Raw genomic sequence first — 16,094 nt, forward strand, 5'->3', positions numbered from 1 at the left:
ATGTATAATCTATCACGCAGGTGCCACAACCAATTTAGGATACTACACTGCATATATAAAAAAGAAATGTGGATGGTTTGAATGTAATGATACCAGCAAATCTTACAAATGCTTATTTAATTTTCTTAAAACCAAAATTTGATAACTAAACTGTACTTAAACCTTAAGTAAACTTGTACTAAAAAAATATAAACTGTTAGAATATTCCATAAGCTATCTAACTGCCCAAAGATTGTACAACAACTAATCAGATAAATGAATACCACTCAATTAGAGCAAAAAATAGACAGTTAGAATACGCCAATTGGTGTCTAACTGTCCCAAAATGTAACAATATCGAAACAGATAAATCAATACCACTAAAATATATTAAAAAAATAGACAGAATACGCCAATTGGTATCTAACTGTCCAAAAATTTAACAATATCCAAACAGATAAATCAATACCACTAAAATATATCAATAAATACACAGTTAGAATACACCTACTGGTAACTAACTGCTCCAAAATTTCATAATATCCAAACAAATAAATAACTTGTTAGTGCTCCAAAAAATGCAACAACCCAATGTAGAAAGCATTAGCCAGAAGCAATAAGTGAACACTGAAAACAAACAAACAAATAAACTGTAGCATAACATAAAAATGTTTTTTTTTTAATCCAACATGGATTTTTTTTTCTCCCATAGACATAATGATTTTAGCAACAAACACAGAAACTGAGCAAATTGCACAGTACTCTGGTTTGTAATCTACTAAATATGAGGGTCCAAAAAAATAAATACATTTTGATTATACAATGTAATAAGTCAAAATCCTAATACTAACATGCTATTTTTTTTATCACAGAAATTAACAAGAAGTACTTGTAATCCAGTTAATAAACCAAACAGTAAGTATATTATACACTCTAGCCATGGCCACAACCATCGCAGCATATCACACCCATAATATCTTATACCTTTGTTCCTTATAAATTTGTTTTTGACCCAAAGTTATAGGCAACTATAAGTGTGATATGCTGCGGTGGTTGTGGCCAGGGCATAGAGTGTTGGGTGCCAACACTCTATGCCCTGGCCACAACCACCGCAGCATATCACACCCATAGAGTCAAACATTTCAACTATGGCCTATGGAAACTTTTAATGTCCGCGGACATTACCAGCGTTCTTGGAACACTTTGAACTTGCCAGCGAACAATATGGACAGCGTCTTCAGGACACCCCCTACGAACATTTCAGGACACCGTGAGAGTTCTTACAAACACCTTCAATTTGACAACGAACAATACAGACACCGTCCTCAGAACGCCCCCATTTGGTTTATTTTCGAATATTTCATGACACCGCGAGAGTTCTTAGAACACTTTCAACTTGACAACGAACAATACGGACACCGTCCTCAGAACACCCCCATTTGCTTTATTTGCGAACATTTCAGGACACCACGAGTGTTCTTAGAACACATTCAACTTGACAACGAACAATACGGACACCGTCCTCAGAACGCCCCCATTTGGTTTATTTTCGAACATTTCATGACACTGCGAGAGTTCTTAGAACACTTTCAACTTGACAACGAACAATACGGACACCGTCCTCAGAACACCCCCATTTGGTTTATTTGTGAACATTTCAGGACACCACGAGTGTTCTTAGAACACATTCAACTTCACAACGAACAATACGGACAGCGTCCTCAGAACACCCCCATTTTGTTTATTTACGAACATTTTAGGACACCGCAAGTGTTCTTAGAACACATTCAACTTGACAAAGAACAATACGGACAGCGTCTTCAGGACACCTCCTACGAACATTTCAGGACAACGCGAGAGTTCTTAGAACATTTTCAACTTCACAATGAACAATACGGACAGCGTCCTCAGAACACCCCCATTTTGTTTATTTGCGAACATTTCAGGACACCGCAAGTGTTCTTGGAACACATTCAGCTTGCCACAGAACAATACGGACAGCGTACTCAGAACACCCCCATTTTGTTTATTTGCGAACCTTTCAGGACACCACAAGTGTTCTTAGAACACATTCAACTTGCCATTGAACAATACGGACAGCGTCTTCAGGACACCCCCTACGAACATTTCAGGACAACATGTGAGTTTTTAGAACACACCCCCATTTTGTTTATTTGCGAACATTGCAAGACACCGCGAGAGTTCTTAGAACATTTTCAACTTGTCAACGAACAATATGGACAGAGTCTTCAGGACACCCCCTACGAACATTTCAGGACACCACAAGTGTTCTTAGAACACATTCAACTTACCATCGAACAATACGGACAGCATCCTCAGAACACCCCCATTTTGTTTATTTGCAAACATTTCAGGACACCACGAGTGTTCTTAGATCACATTCAACTTGACAAAGAACAATACGGACACCGCGTGTGTTCTTAGAACACTTTCAACTTGACAATGAACAATACGGACAGCGTCCTCAGAACACCCCCATTTTGTTTGTTTGTAAACATTTCAGGACACCGCAAGTGTTCTGAGAACACATTCAACTTGCCAGCGAACAATACGAACAGCGTCTTCAGGACACCCCCTACAAACATTTCAGGACACCGCAAGAGTTCTTAGAACATTTTCAACTTGACAACGAACAATACGGACAGTGTCTTCAGGACACCCCCTACGAACATTTTAGGACACCACGAGTGTTCTTAGAACACAATTAACTTGACAAAGAACAATACGGACAGCATCTTCAGGACACCCCCATTTAGTTTATATGCGAACATTTCAGGACACTGCCAGTGTTCTTAGAACACATTCAGCTTGCCACAGAACAATACGACAGCATCATCAGAACACCCCCATTTTGTTTATTTGCGAACATTTCAGGACACTGCAAGTGTTCTTAGAACACTTTCAGCTTGCTTGCGAACAAAACGGACACATATTGAGTCCTCAGAACACCACCCATTCAGTTTATTTAGAACATTTCAGAACACCTGTGATGTCCGCAGACAAATCGAACACAAAAAAAAGTCTACCACATAAAAAAGCACAACATTTAACCTATCTCATACCCTCACATCCTCCCCAAACACTCCTACACACCAACACACTCTATTAAATACACATTTTGAACAAACTGTCACTGCGCTGTCCCTGGACGTCCGCAAATCCAAGATGGTGGTCATTACTGAAAATCTGATGCGCTTCACACTTCACACCGTCCAATCAGCAAACAAGCCGCATGTCCGTGGACATGACGTAAGCCGCTCGGCCAATCAGGAGACTGTCAGCGGAGTGAACAGGGAAGTGTGTCCATGGACCGAACACAGATATCACTAATTTTTTTGGACCTACTTTTTGGTCATTTGAAAAAAAACTACTGGACGGATTTTCCCCAAATTTGCAAAAGCACGCTTTCGGGACTAAGCTGCTGCTCCTGGTCCAAATTTGGTGAACATCCATCCAGCGGCTTGGGCTGTTGGCGCGAGCACATTTTTTTTCTGATTCAGTCTATGAGAAAAAAAAAAGTTTTGGAACCCCCCCTATAACTTTGCCCCCCCTACAGCCCAAACTGCTGGACAGATTTTCACCAAATTTGGACCAGGAGCAGTGGCTTGGTCCCGAAAGCGTGCTTTTGCAAATTTGGTGAAAATCCGTCCAGTAGTTTTTTATAAAATGAGGAAAAATAGGTTAAAAAAAATTAGTGATATCTATGTTCGGTCCGCGGACACACTTCCCTTTCGCTCTGCGGACAGTGTCCTGATTGGCCAAATGGCTTGCGTCATGTCCGCAGACATGCAACGTGTTTGTTGATTGGACGGTGAAGAGCGTGAAGCGCGTCAGATTTTCGGTAACGCCCGCCATCTTGGATTTGCGGACGTCTGCGGGCAGCGCATTGAAACTTAGTTGAAAAATACTATTTAGTACAGTGTGTTGTTGTGTGAAAGTGTTTGGGGAGGGTTGGGGAGTAAGAGATGGGTTAAATGTTTTATTTAATTAGGTGGTAGACCCCCCTGTTTTGTTCGCTTTGTTCAAGGACAATGCGGATGTTCTAAAATGTTCTAAATAAACTAAATGGGGGCGTTCTGAGGACACTACGCCTGCAGGTATTGTTCGCAAGCAAGCTGAAAGTGTTCTAAGAACACTGGTGGTGCCCTGAAATGTTTGAAAATAAACAAAATGGGTGTGTTCTCAGGACGGTAAGCCTGTTCGTTTTGTTTGCAGGCAAGTTGAATCTGTTCTAAGAACACATCATGTGTCCTGGGATGTACGTCAATAAATAAAATGGGGGTGTCCTGAGGACGGTATGCCTGTCCGTTCTGTTCACAAGCAATTTCAAATTGTTCTAAGAACACATTTTCGCAAACATGTTCAAAGTGTTCTTAGAACACATTATGTGTCCTGGGATGTTCATAAATAAACGAAATGAGGGTGTCCTGAGGACGCTATGTCTGTCCGTACTGTTTGTAGGCAAGTAGAAACTGTTCTGAGGACACTCATGATGTCTGCGGACATTAAAAGTGTCCATTTGGCATAGTTGAAATGTTTGATTCTATGGGTGTGATATGCTGCGATGGTTGTGGCCAGGGCATAGAGTCTTGGGAGCATGGCCATATGGCCATGCACCCAAGACTCTATGCCCTGGCCACAACACTGCAGCAGATCACACCCATAGTGGCTTATAACTTTGGGATCAAAGAACCAATTTATAAGCAACGAAGTTATAAGCCACTATGGGTGTGATATGCTGCGGTGGTTGTGGGCAGGGTCTATAGTCTTGGGTGCATGGGCAAGATCAAATTTATAGGCAGCAAAGTTATAAGTCACTATGGATGTGATTTGCTGTGATGGTTGTACTTAATATAATATACGTACTGTTTAGTTTAGTAACTGGAGTACATGTATTTCTTGTTTATTTCTGTGATAAAAGAAAAGATCATGTTAGTATTGGTATTTTGTAACAACTTATAACATTGAATAATCAAATTTTTTTTTTACCCTCATATTTAGTAGATTACAAACCAGTGTACTGTGCAATTTGCTCAGTTTCTGTGTTTGTTGCTAAAATCATTGGGTCTGTGGGAGAAAAATAAATCCATGTTGGATTAAAAAAAAAAATGTTTGTTATGCTACAGTCTATTTGTTTGTTTGTTTTCAGTGTTCACTTGTTGTTTCTGTCTAATGCTCTATATATTGGCTTGTTGCAGATTTCTGTAGCAGTTAGATACCTGTTGACATATTCTAACAGTCTATTTTTTGTTATAATTAAGTGGTATTGATTTATCTATTTGGATATTGTAAAATTTTGGGTTAGTTAGATACTATTTGGCGTATTCTAACTGTCTATTTTTTGTTATAATGTAGTGGTATTGATTTATCTGTTTGGTTATTGAAAATCTTGGGTTAGTTAGATACCATTTGGCGTACTCTAACTGTTTATTTTTTTATAATATAGTAGTATTCATTTATCTGTTTAGTTGTTGTAGAATCTTGGGGCAGTTATATAGCTGTTGGCATATTGTAAGAGTTTATAGTTTTCTAATAGAAGTTTAGTTGATGTTTAAGTACAGTTTAGTTAATACATTTTGGTTTTAAGAAGATTAAATAAGCGTTTGTAAGATTTGCAGGTAATCTCTGCTTTAGAGTAATGGTTTATCATTACATTCAAACCATCCACAATTCTTTTTTATATATGCAGTATAGTGACCTGCATTGGTTGTGGCTCATGTGTGGTAGATTATACCTATTGGTGTGAAGGTTTTTTTACCAAGTGATACTTGTGTGAATCCAGTCAGCTTGCAGTTGTTTTTGCTAACATCTGCATTGTAACGTAGAAGCATTAGTATTACGTATTTACTATGTGTTTGTATTAGTAAGGTGGAGCGATTATCTGAATTGCAGGTAGTACATAATCTACCATGCTTTGCATTTTGTGCAAGTTGTTGAAATGGAAAGGATTCACAATTAGGTATTGATACATACACAAAGTCCTCATTGGGGATTTGTTCTTGTGTCACGTTGTTGCACAGAGTGCGTGTATGTTTCCACATGTATGAAATCTGAAAGATTTCATTTATAGGTATGTTTTTGTTTTCCAGTACTTGTAGTAAGTACATTAGAAATTCTTGTGGATCTTCCTGTGAGTTTATAGTGAATTTCACAATTCCAGAACAGTAGTCCAATTGTCTTATTCCATAAACACTATAGGTGTTGTCAGGATTGTTTGTTGTTGTTGCGTTTCTATGAAGTACTAACATTTGCAAACACAACTGGTCTGTACTGTGTAAGTAAATGTTGTCAACTATTGGTGGTAATTGAAATAGAATATTCATTGCTACATTTGCGTAGCAACTTACACCATTTACATTTGAAAGTTTAAATGGACCAGGTAGTTCTGAATCTGAGTTTTTTTTTGAAGTTTGTCTTCCTTCTCTGAAGAAGTACCTGGTTTACTTTCCCTGATAGGTTCTTTTTTGATTGTGGTACTTGATGAAGTATAGTTTCTTTTAATCTCTTTGGAGGATTTGCAGTGACATCCTGTTGCATTTATGTTTGATTTAGTTTTCTTTTAGAACATTTTACTTTTTGTGGAAAGGATATGTTTTTAGATGGGGTATATAGTGAATGAAGTCTATTGTATTCTGAAATGCAAGGAATATCGGTGTTTACTTTACATGCATCAAAGTTGATTAGAAATAGACCGTCAAGTGTACGTAAGTGTGATAGTGCTACGTAGCTCATGCCTTCTTTAAAGACTGTGTTACCAATGTCTATCAATGCTTTGTCTAGGGTAAGACCTTGTGATTTGTTAATGGTGACTGCGTATGCAATAGTTAGAGAAAATTGTTCTCTTCGTATATACATGTCTTGGAAGAGAAGGAATCGAGCTGTTGAGCGTCTTATCCTTTTCACTTCTGAAAGTTTGTCAAAGAGAATATTGACAAACTGAATGTTGTCACGTGGGTATGTTTGAAAGCCAACAACTGTACCCAGTGCTCCATTAACTAGTCATTGATCCACGTCAAGGTTACGTTTAAGCATTACTCTGCAATTTAAGGATAATTTTAATATTTTTTCCAATCAAACTGTGTTGGAGATTGAATTTTCTAAACTATTTAGTCTCTTTGTGGCTTGTTCACACATGGGTAGTGTCATACCATGCATGTCTAGTGTGTCTGTGGCGCTAATTTCAATTATTGGTTGCATTTCTTTTTTTAACATTGTTTCATTGAATTTGAAACAGCTTGCAAGAGTTGGCATTAAGGCATACAATTTACATTTTTGTGGGCTAATTGTTCCATAACATACGTAGCACATGCATTATGGCCATAAAGTGCATGAATGTGCATGGTTTTCAATATTGTTTGTGCTAATATACCAACTCTAATACTTTTTAAGATGTTGGCATAAGTAAGATCTGCAGATTGCCGCATATTTTCTGTTGATTCTCTGTATTGGAAATGTTGCCAAAGGTTGACATTTCCAATGCTGCTAACAGTTTTACGGCAGAGTTTGTGTCCTAAGGTTTTAAAAATAGGCTCACCTTTCACTGGTGTCAATTGAAGAAGATCTCTGAAATCAATAATGTGTTTTCCTCCAAAGATCTCTTTGTAGTTTGTTTTGAGTACTTCTTGTAATCTGAGGTGAATCAAGGCCAACATTAGTTTGGAGACCATGCTCACTTCATCTATTAGTAGCATTTTCTATTGTTTTAATACTCTGCATAGTTCCATTGCAGCTTCTGTAGACAGTTTGTAATAGTCTAATTTGTTTTGGTGTTCTACTGGCAGGAGTAGTAATCGGTGTAAAGTGACACTGCCTATGTTGTAGGCAGCTAAAACTGTAGGGGCAGTGACAACAGCTGACAGTTTGTTGATTGTCAATTGTTGAAGGAATTTACTGATGATTTTGATAAAGAATGTTTTGCCAGAACCAGCTTCACCACTGACGCACAGTAGTATAGGTTTGTAATTTTGGCAGGTGCATTCTTTGTTTTCATGTTGTACACCATGTGCAATTTATTTTGTTACTTCTTCAAAAGTTTTACGTTCTTCATTGTTTAGTTTTATTTGTAGTATAGTTAAGCAGGGGAGTTGCTAGGTCTGGAAAAGACCGGGGCTACGCTGATGTCAGAACTGTTGGGACTGGGGGCTAGCTAGTCTTTTGGCTGTAGCTCCTGAGGTTCTATCCGGGGCCACAACCAAAAGGTCAGGGGCTATAGCCCCTTTAGCCCCCCTAGCAACGCCCCTGTAGTTAAGTCTTCTTTATCTTCATACTGACACATGGTGTTTTCTACTTCTGTCATAGCTAATTCTGCCTCATTTGTTATTAGTGGCTCTCCCAGTGGTTCTTGGCTTCCTCGTACAGAAGGTTGACTACTGTCAGGAGTGTCCTTATCTAGTTGGGCCTGCAGTTCTTCTTCGTGTTGCTGTTCATTGTGCAAAATTGTTTTGTACTGTGTAAAGTTTACATCAGTTATAGTGCTTTCATTTCCTTTGAAAGCATCTTCATTGGAGCCCTAGTTATCTAGTATTTCTTCTTCTTTCCTCCATGTTTAAAGAGTTGTAGCAGGGACATGTAATATAGTTCTTTATGTTGAGGAGTCTTTAATGACAATTTGATATGATTAATTAAATTTGGTTTGGTGAGTTTTACTAAGCTGCCTTCACAATTTGTCACTCTGTATCTACCTTTTTTTTCATCTGTTGTTATATTATTTTTGTATGTGAAGTTTTGGGCTATGTGGTATAGACACATGGATTCCAAAGTGGTACTTCTGTTTGGGTAGTATGTGTCCAACACATTTTTTTTTAAAATGTCTTGGCTGTTGGGATCCTGTTTGGCTATTGTTTCTATATCTTCATATGATTTTAGAACTCTTTTTCTAGATTTAGCAGGACCAAGACTTAGCCATACTATATTTTCAGATTTTCCATACAAAGCAGTACCAGTTAAACGATCTGCTGCTTCATAGGAGCCACATTCTCTATGGGAGAGCATTTTTATGCCCAAGCTATATAATTTTTGAGACAGAGTTTTGTCTGATGACAGGTCTTTCCAGAGGTCTTGTAGCTCTGTTTTTTCTGCTTTGGTTAAGTATTCTGTAACATATCGTGCAACTGCAGTGGAATTGTCTGCAATGTACTGCACATCTATGTTTGCATTCCATAAGTGGGCAATGATTGCATTGTAATCATTGATATATTTTTCTTCTTCTGTTCTTTTTATGTAATATGTATTTTTAGGTGATTTACCTTTAACACTATGTCTAACTGAAGACATGACGCTGTTCACTTGACCTGGTTTTGTAACTGGTCTAGGGAAACCAAAACAGCATTTGGTGTAGTATTTCCCTTTGTTTTTGTATTTGCGATGACAATATTTGCCACATTTGTGCCTTTGAAATTGTAAAATGTGTGCTTGGAGATCACTATTTGTTGCTTCTGATGGAATTTGACAAGTGACATATTTTTTAATGAACTGTAAAACAGTGGCGTCACTGTCTTGACCAAATTTAGGAGCATCTTTAATCCATAAAAGCATGTGGCTATGTGGTGCTCCTCTGGCGTGGTATTCTTTTCTCCAAAAGAAGTGTTGCACTTCTCCAAGGGGAGGAGCAGTTTTATTACAAATAAAGTGTAGCATAGCAATGAAGCGATGGTGAAAATATGTTGAAACATTAACAGGATATAGAGAACAAAGTTCTCCAGGTGTTAATATGTCTATGTTTGTTTTGTTTTTGTTTGATATGCGTAGGAAATCATGTAAATCTTCCCATGCATATTATGCACAACTTAATGTAACAAACCAAGTGGGTGTGCCAAGGTTTCTTATCTTACAAAGTACATCTCTGTGACCTCGAAACCAGTATTCTTTAGTACCACGCATATTTGCTAATAGATTTGTAATATTTGTTTGTAAAACCTCATCTTTTTGTTGCACTTTTTGTAATAATTGTGTAGCTGACATATTTTGAAAGTGGGATCCTGATTTTAATGTGTGTACAACTCTTTAACATAAAGTGGCTGGTTCACTTTCACTACAAATGTATTCCACATTTTGTCTAAATCTGGGATCTTCAGAATACATCCGTAATGAGCGATATTCTGATGCTGTTATTTGAATAGGTCTATCATCGTACCTTCCGCCTTTGCCAGTAGGAAAAAGTAGAGCAAAAGCACGTGCTTCTACACTTTTTTTCCCATATGCTGTTTGGTGATCCTTTTGTTTGATGAATTTGGTACGTTTCTAGTGCATCTTCTATGGTGCCATTATAATGCAATGGGTGAATTATATAATATTCTGAAGTATTAGATATTGTAGCAGGATCTAGGAGCTCACATTGACCAGCTTCTTTTGTCTCTTGAATTATTTCAGTGGTATCCTTCAAGTTTTCTTCGATATTAATTTCTTTGTAATATTCATTATTGTCTTTTAGATATTGCAAAGCTTGTCTAACTTTATGTAAATCTACCAGTTGTTGCCACATTATTTTGTCTTTTGTAGGTACACCATTTACTAAGATAATTAAATATTGCTCCATTGGACGTTGCAGTCCTAGAGTGTGCACATTTTCTTTTAGATCTAATGGTAAATACAAACCTTTTCCACGAATACCTTTCACTAATTCAGAGGGAGGTAATTTTGCTGTTTTTGGTTGAAGGCGTATTATTGCTTGAAATGGGTGCACTGTTTGAATTATGATGCTCTCATATAAATTGAGTTGTTGTAGGGGTTTTGGTAGTGGAAATAATTCCAAATTATTTGTGATAGCACGTGAAGGAGTGTGGTTGTTGTCAAGTTTTGCAGTGCAGTAACTCAAAGTATTAAGGGGTCAGTCATTTTGTATTTGTTTTCTGCTATAAGGTAGAGTGCTAATTCAAACCATTTAGAATCTTCATTGTTTTCTATTTTATATGTTAGGTCTACAGTTTTTGTGTTACTTTTAAAGAAAGTTCTACAGCAACATACACACACATGGTTTGGTATTTCAGCAGATGTACTTTTAAATTTCAGTATTTCTTTTTGTATGTGTGTAGTAGAAGGTTGCCATGCATAGAATTGTTGCTAATTTGCTTTAAAGCTATTTCATTCTGTAAGTGGCGTTCACGTGCAAAATATTTGTTCTGGATATAGTCGATTTCTTCAAGTAGGTCTTTTGCTGTACCATGTAGAAGATTATTATTTAAATTGGCTTGTGCTAAAGCAGGACTTTTAGCATAGTACAGTTTATAGACTAGATTTCTTATAGTTGAATGATGTTTTGATATCTTTTTGATATAATGGAAGGTGGTTTTGCAAGTAGGTCCTGAAATGCAGGCCAATGAATGTCCTTGTAGTTCTGTGTATTTGCGCACTGGACAGGTATCCATATTTTGCAGTAGTTTAATTTTCATTTTTTCTTTGCCTTTCACATATTGATTGAGGAATTGGCCTAAAGACTTGAAAGATTCTTTGGGAATGTTACACATTGATGTGCATGGCCATTTGTAGAATAGACGTTCTGATTCAGTTGAATGGAAAGGTAATTCTAAGTTTTCTGGGGATATTTTTGTAAGTGATATTTCTTGTTCCATTATTTAACTTTTTCATAACCTCGTCCACTGCTATGTATGGCAATTGTATTTGTTTGCTTTTGTTTGTATGCTTCTTCATTAAAGTATGGTTCTGTGCTCGTAGTGTGACTCCATTCACCTCCACAGATACTTAAGAAGTTATTTCTGTTGACATTTCATTTATTGAGAAGTCTTTTTTGTAATTTAGTCATTAGTTTTGTTAGTGGTTTCATTTTGTTTAACACTAAAATAAAAAAGTTTCTTTTGAGAAGGATTGCACTGTCTATCAACGCTTCTAAGATTAATTTCCTACGATAGGTTTTAAGGGTTGAGTTTGATTTCTCTCCTGTTTTTATAAGATTTTCCAGGACTCTGTGACGGAACGTTTTTGCTAAAATACTTTTTTTGGTATGCTTACTTTGCACTATATCAAGATTTATAGGAGCAGTTTCATCTGTAGTGGTAGCTGATTTTTTGTTAATTGTTTTGTGGTTTGTTTTACATTTTGATAGAGGAGGCAAAGTTTCTGTACTTGAAGCTTGTTTTGTGTCGCTAAATGACTGTATTAGCTGTTTTGTTTTAACTTTTTTTACACATTCTGCTAGAGATGGATGCTTGTTTTGAACACTTCTATTTTCATTTGCTCTGTTTCTGCCTTGCTTTCTACGGACTTGATTTTTGGTCGGCATTCGTTAGGGTCTGTTGAAAAGAATAAAGAAGGTATGGGTTGGGGTGTTCTTAATGTATGTGTGCTGTTTGCATGAGTGTGTGAGTAAGATAATAAAGATGTATGTAATGGTGTGTGATTGTGCATTGGGCAACAACAACTAGTTGGAATGGCTATTCTTGCATGAATGTGCTACTAAACTGGGGTTCAGATGATAGTAGAAAGTAAGCTGGTGGTGTGGAGAAGTAGAAATAGTAAATCTAATGGTATACAATTAAAACAGTTGTTTGTTCTATAATATGAAAATTCTAGGGGTTGAGTTGGGTTGTTTGTGTGTCGAAAACTAAGAAATTGTGCGTCATTCTGCCTGTAAATCTCTGTTTAAGAAATGGGGATTTGTAGACAGAATGGTGCACAACCTCTATTTTTAGACACGGAAATAGCATTAATTAACCTTACAGTGTGTTTGAATAATAGTACAAATAATATGGTGGTGTTTACTTACTTTTTTTTTAAATGAGCAGGTTTCCTCTTAGTTGGCTGCTTCTTTTCAAGAGTATGGTCTTCACTGCAATTGTAAAGGAAACAAATAAGGAATTTTGTTTGTACATAGCATTGTTTTTAATTTAGACATTGATTTTTTTAATTGACATTGACACTCAGCGCCTTCCTCAAAATCATGAAAACTATCTTATTCTCATAAGATGCGTCGCACCAGTTGAATACATATCATATGTTCTTAATGCATAAACTGTAGTGTAATGACTAACTGTACCAACCAAAATATCATTTGTATGCCTTGTGGAATTCATAATGTACCACTGAATAGCACTATTTCTGTAACTAAGCTCTTGTAAGTAACAGTGCCTGAATGCCATGGGCTGCTTGCCGAGTACATAAATATGAGTAAATAAATGTTTACATTTTTGTACATGTATTGTTGTTTGATTTTTGAACATACAGTGTGCATGCAATTTTGTAATTTAAATATGTTAGTTCAACATGCTTTGTAATGTGTGTGTAAAAAGAAATTAAATAGCAGATTTAGAAGTGACAGTTGATTTTAGGAGATGGGAAAAATGACAGTAAATTCATTTTATAGATTATACAAGCTAAAAGTCAGTTAATCTGTTTATATGAATCTATAAAAATTGTACATGTACTCATGTACATGCATATGGATATGCATGCAACTGCAAGTAGAAACCTTGGAGACTTGTACAGTATTTCTGGTGGAAGGTGCTTTCAAATGATATGACACTTGTACTGAGAGAGATTAACAGTACATTTAAATTGCTGATCTATGATGATGCAGTTAGATGTAGAGGTCTTGGATGTGATTGGTGGATGTTCATGTGACTTCTTAGCTATATCCAATGAGGGAATGGCACAGAAAGTGAAAAGGAAATGGTAGAAGGACTGTTCATGTTACGATATGTCCACGGACATGGCGGTAGTCCGTGACATCGGGTGTTACATCCGGGGATTTTTGGGTTGGGAAGCCATGCAAATGAGAATGAGCAGAGAAAGGGATTGGTCAGGAAAGTTTAGTGGGTGTGTTGTGCCAGGAGATTGTTTCTCAGATACTCTTTTTGCTGAGAGAAGAACAGATAGCTATGGCTGTGTGTTTCAAAAAACAGATTGTTGGGATGTCATGCATGCTGGACATTTTACCTCTGGATCTGGAACTGGTAGACCGTTTTATTCTGGATGGAGGTTGTTTGATGTACTACCAGGAAAATGACGTCTGCATTATTCACGTCGCTGAATTCACGTGATTCAGGATAGTCACATGTGTTACGGCAGAACGTTCATAAGCAGCGTGGATACGTGGTTCGCTGCTTCTGATTGAACATTTTGGCATCGTGGTAGCTGAACTCTTCATCTGCGTCTTCGCATCCTGTCAGTTGCTTCCTTGGTCTTCATCGATGTGTTTCATTCACACACGATCTCCTGTATCTGCCTTCAGCAGGTTTTGTTAGCGTGTCTTCTCACACGCAGGTTCCTGATCCATTTACATGCTGTTTTCCTATCCGCGTGTAAGTTTCCGCTTTCACTCTAACGTGGACGCTGGAACTCTTCGACCTGGCTGCGTGTACTTGGTTCGCGTGTAAAATCCCACGTGGACGCTGGAACTCTTCAAGCGCGGCTGGCCTGGCTGCGTGTACTTGGTTCGCGTGTAAAATCCCACGCGGACGCTGGAACTCTTCAGGCGTGGCTGGTCTGGCTGCGTGTACTTTGTTCGCGTGTAAAATCCCACGCGGACGCTGGAACTCTTCAAGCGCGGCTGGCCTGGCTGCGTGTACTTGGTTCTCGTGTAAAATCCCACGCGGATGCTGGAACTCTTCAGGCGCGGCTGGACTGGCTGCATGTACTTGGTTTTCATGTAAAATCCCACGCGGACGCTGGAACTCTTCAAGTGCGGCTGGCTTGGCTGCGTGTACTTGGTTCGCGTGTATCCAGCACGCGGTTGGTTTGAACCTGTGAGGAAATAACAGGTGGACTCATTTCAATTTTGTTCTGTTCTTTGTGGGAAATGAAGGTTTTTCTACTACTTTTATTTGAAGGTGACCGTGCACAGACCTATAGACGCTATCCTGTGGTGCACCAAACCGGTATCTAGCGTGAGCCTTGTGCCGTTCGGAATAAGTCTCCCTTACTAACCTTCCCTCCTTTGTCGTTGGTTTGTTTCCTGGATTTCTTCATAGACTTTGGTGGATACTCCAGTTCTAAGCCTACAGGTTAGTGTTGGAATTAGCGTTATTGCCATTCTATCAGAGAGATTAGTTAGTTTCTCATGATGCTTACTTTTTTCCTAGGCTGCCTTCCTATTACTCTCCCACGCCCTTTCCAGTGATCCTTCTCTCTGCCTGTTTCACCAGTCAGAGAGTTGTATCATTTGGAAGGTCTAAATTGACATCACTACTATCAAATTGTGTGAATTCAAGGATCTGGAAGACCCCTATAAATTGTATCCTTTTTGGTTACCGTATCCTTTTCATAAGATACTTTGGTGATTTATGACTTTGGATTTTGGGAGACTCGTGGATACATTGATTGAAGGTGCATGCAGAAAGCTGTGGAGTAGCTGTAGATCTTGGATTCCCACATGTGGAAGTGCACTGGCATGGAGTATGTGGAATGAAGTGGTTGGACTTGCTACCTCTCTGTGCTACTTTGGAGACAGAGCAACATCCAGACATAATTGTAATTCATTGTGGAGGGAACAGTTTAGGACATGTGTCTGGAATTTCTTTGCAATTTGCAATGAAAGAAGGACTTGGGAAGGTCATGGACATGTTTCCAAATTCTCAAGTAATTTTTTCACGGATTGCGCAGAGACAAATGTGGCTTTGTTCTTCTTCATTTGGTCCACAAATGGAGAAAGCAAGGCGCAATGTCAATAAGGCTGTTTGTGCCTTACTAAGCGATTTTGGCATGTCCTCTTTTCACAATGAAAATATTATGTTTCGTAGTACATACATTTTTCGCAGAGATGGAGTCCATCTTACTTATGCTGGCATCAGATTTTTGTGAGAAATGTACAAAATGCATTGCAACCTTTTTTGGAATTACAGCATCAATTTTATAGTAGGCATTTCAAATTTTTCAAACACAAATAAACACCACCAAAAGGCTCTTTTCAGAGCCACCACTTCCTCCCAGATAAAACTGCAATGGTAATGATCGGGTAGCACCCCAACATTTTAGATGTCTGCGGACTGTCTGCGGACTTCTAAAAAATACACAGAGTCCTGCTTCATTTATTTTCACTTCTATTTTTTAACTGTAAAAGGTGGCTCTGAAAATTATTAGAGGACACCAACCACGGGGATAAGAAAGGGTGAGCTGAGAGAGGAAGATGTAGAGTGGGTTTCACT

Source organism: Ambystoma mexicanum, chromosome 4p, assembly GCF_040938575.1.
Source record: "Ambystoma mexicanum isolate Mex_15411 chromosome 4p, UKY_AmexF1_1, whole genome shotgun sequence".
NCBI lineage: Eukaryota > Metazoa > Chordata > Amphibia > Caudata > Ambystomatidae > Ambystoma > Ambystoma mexicanum.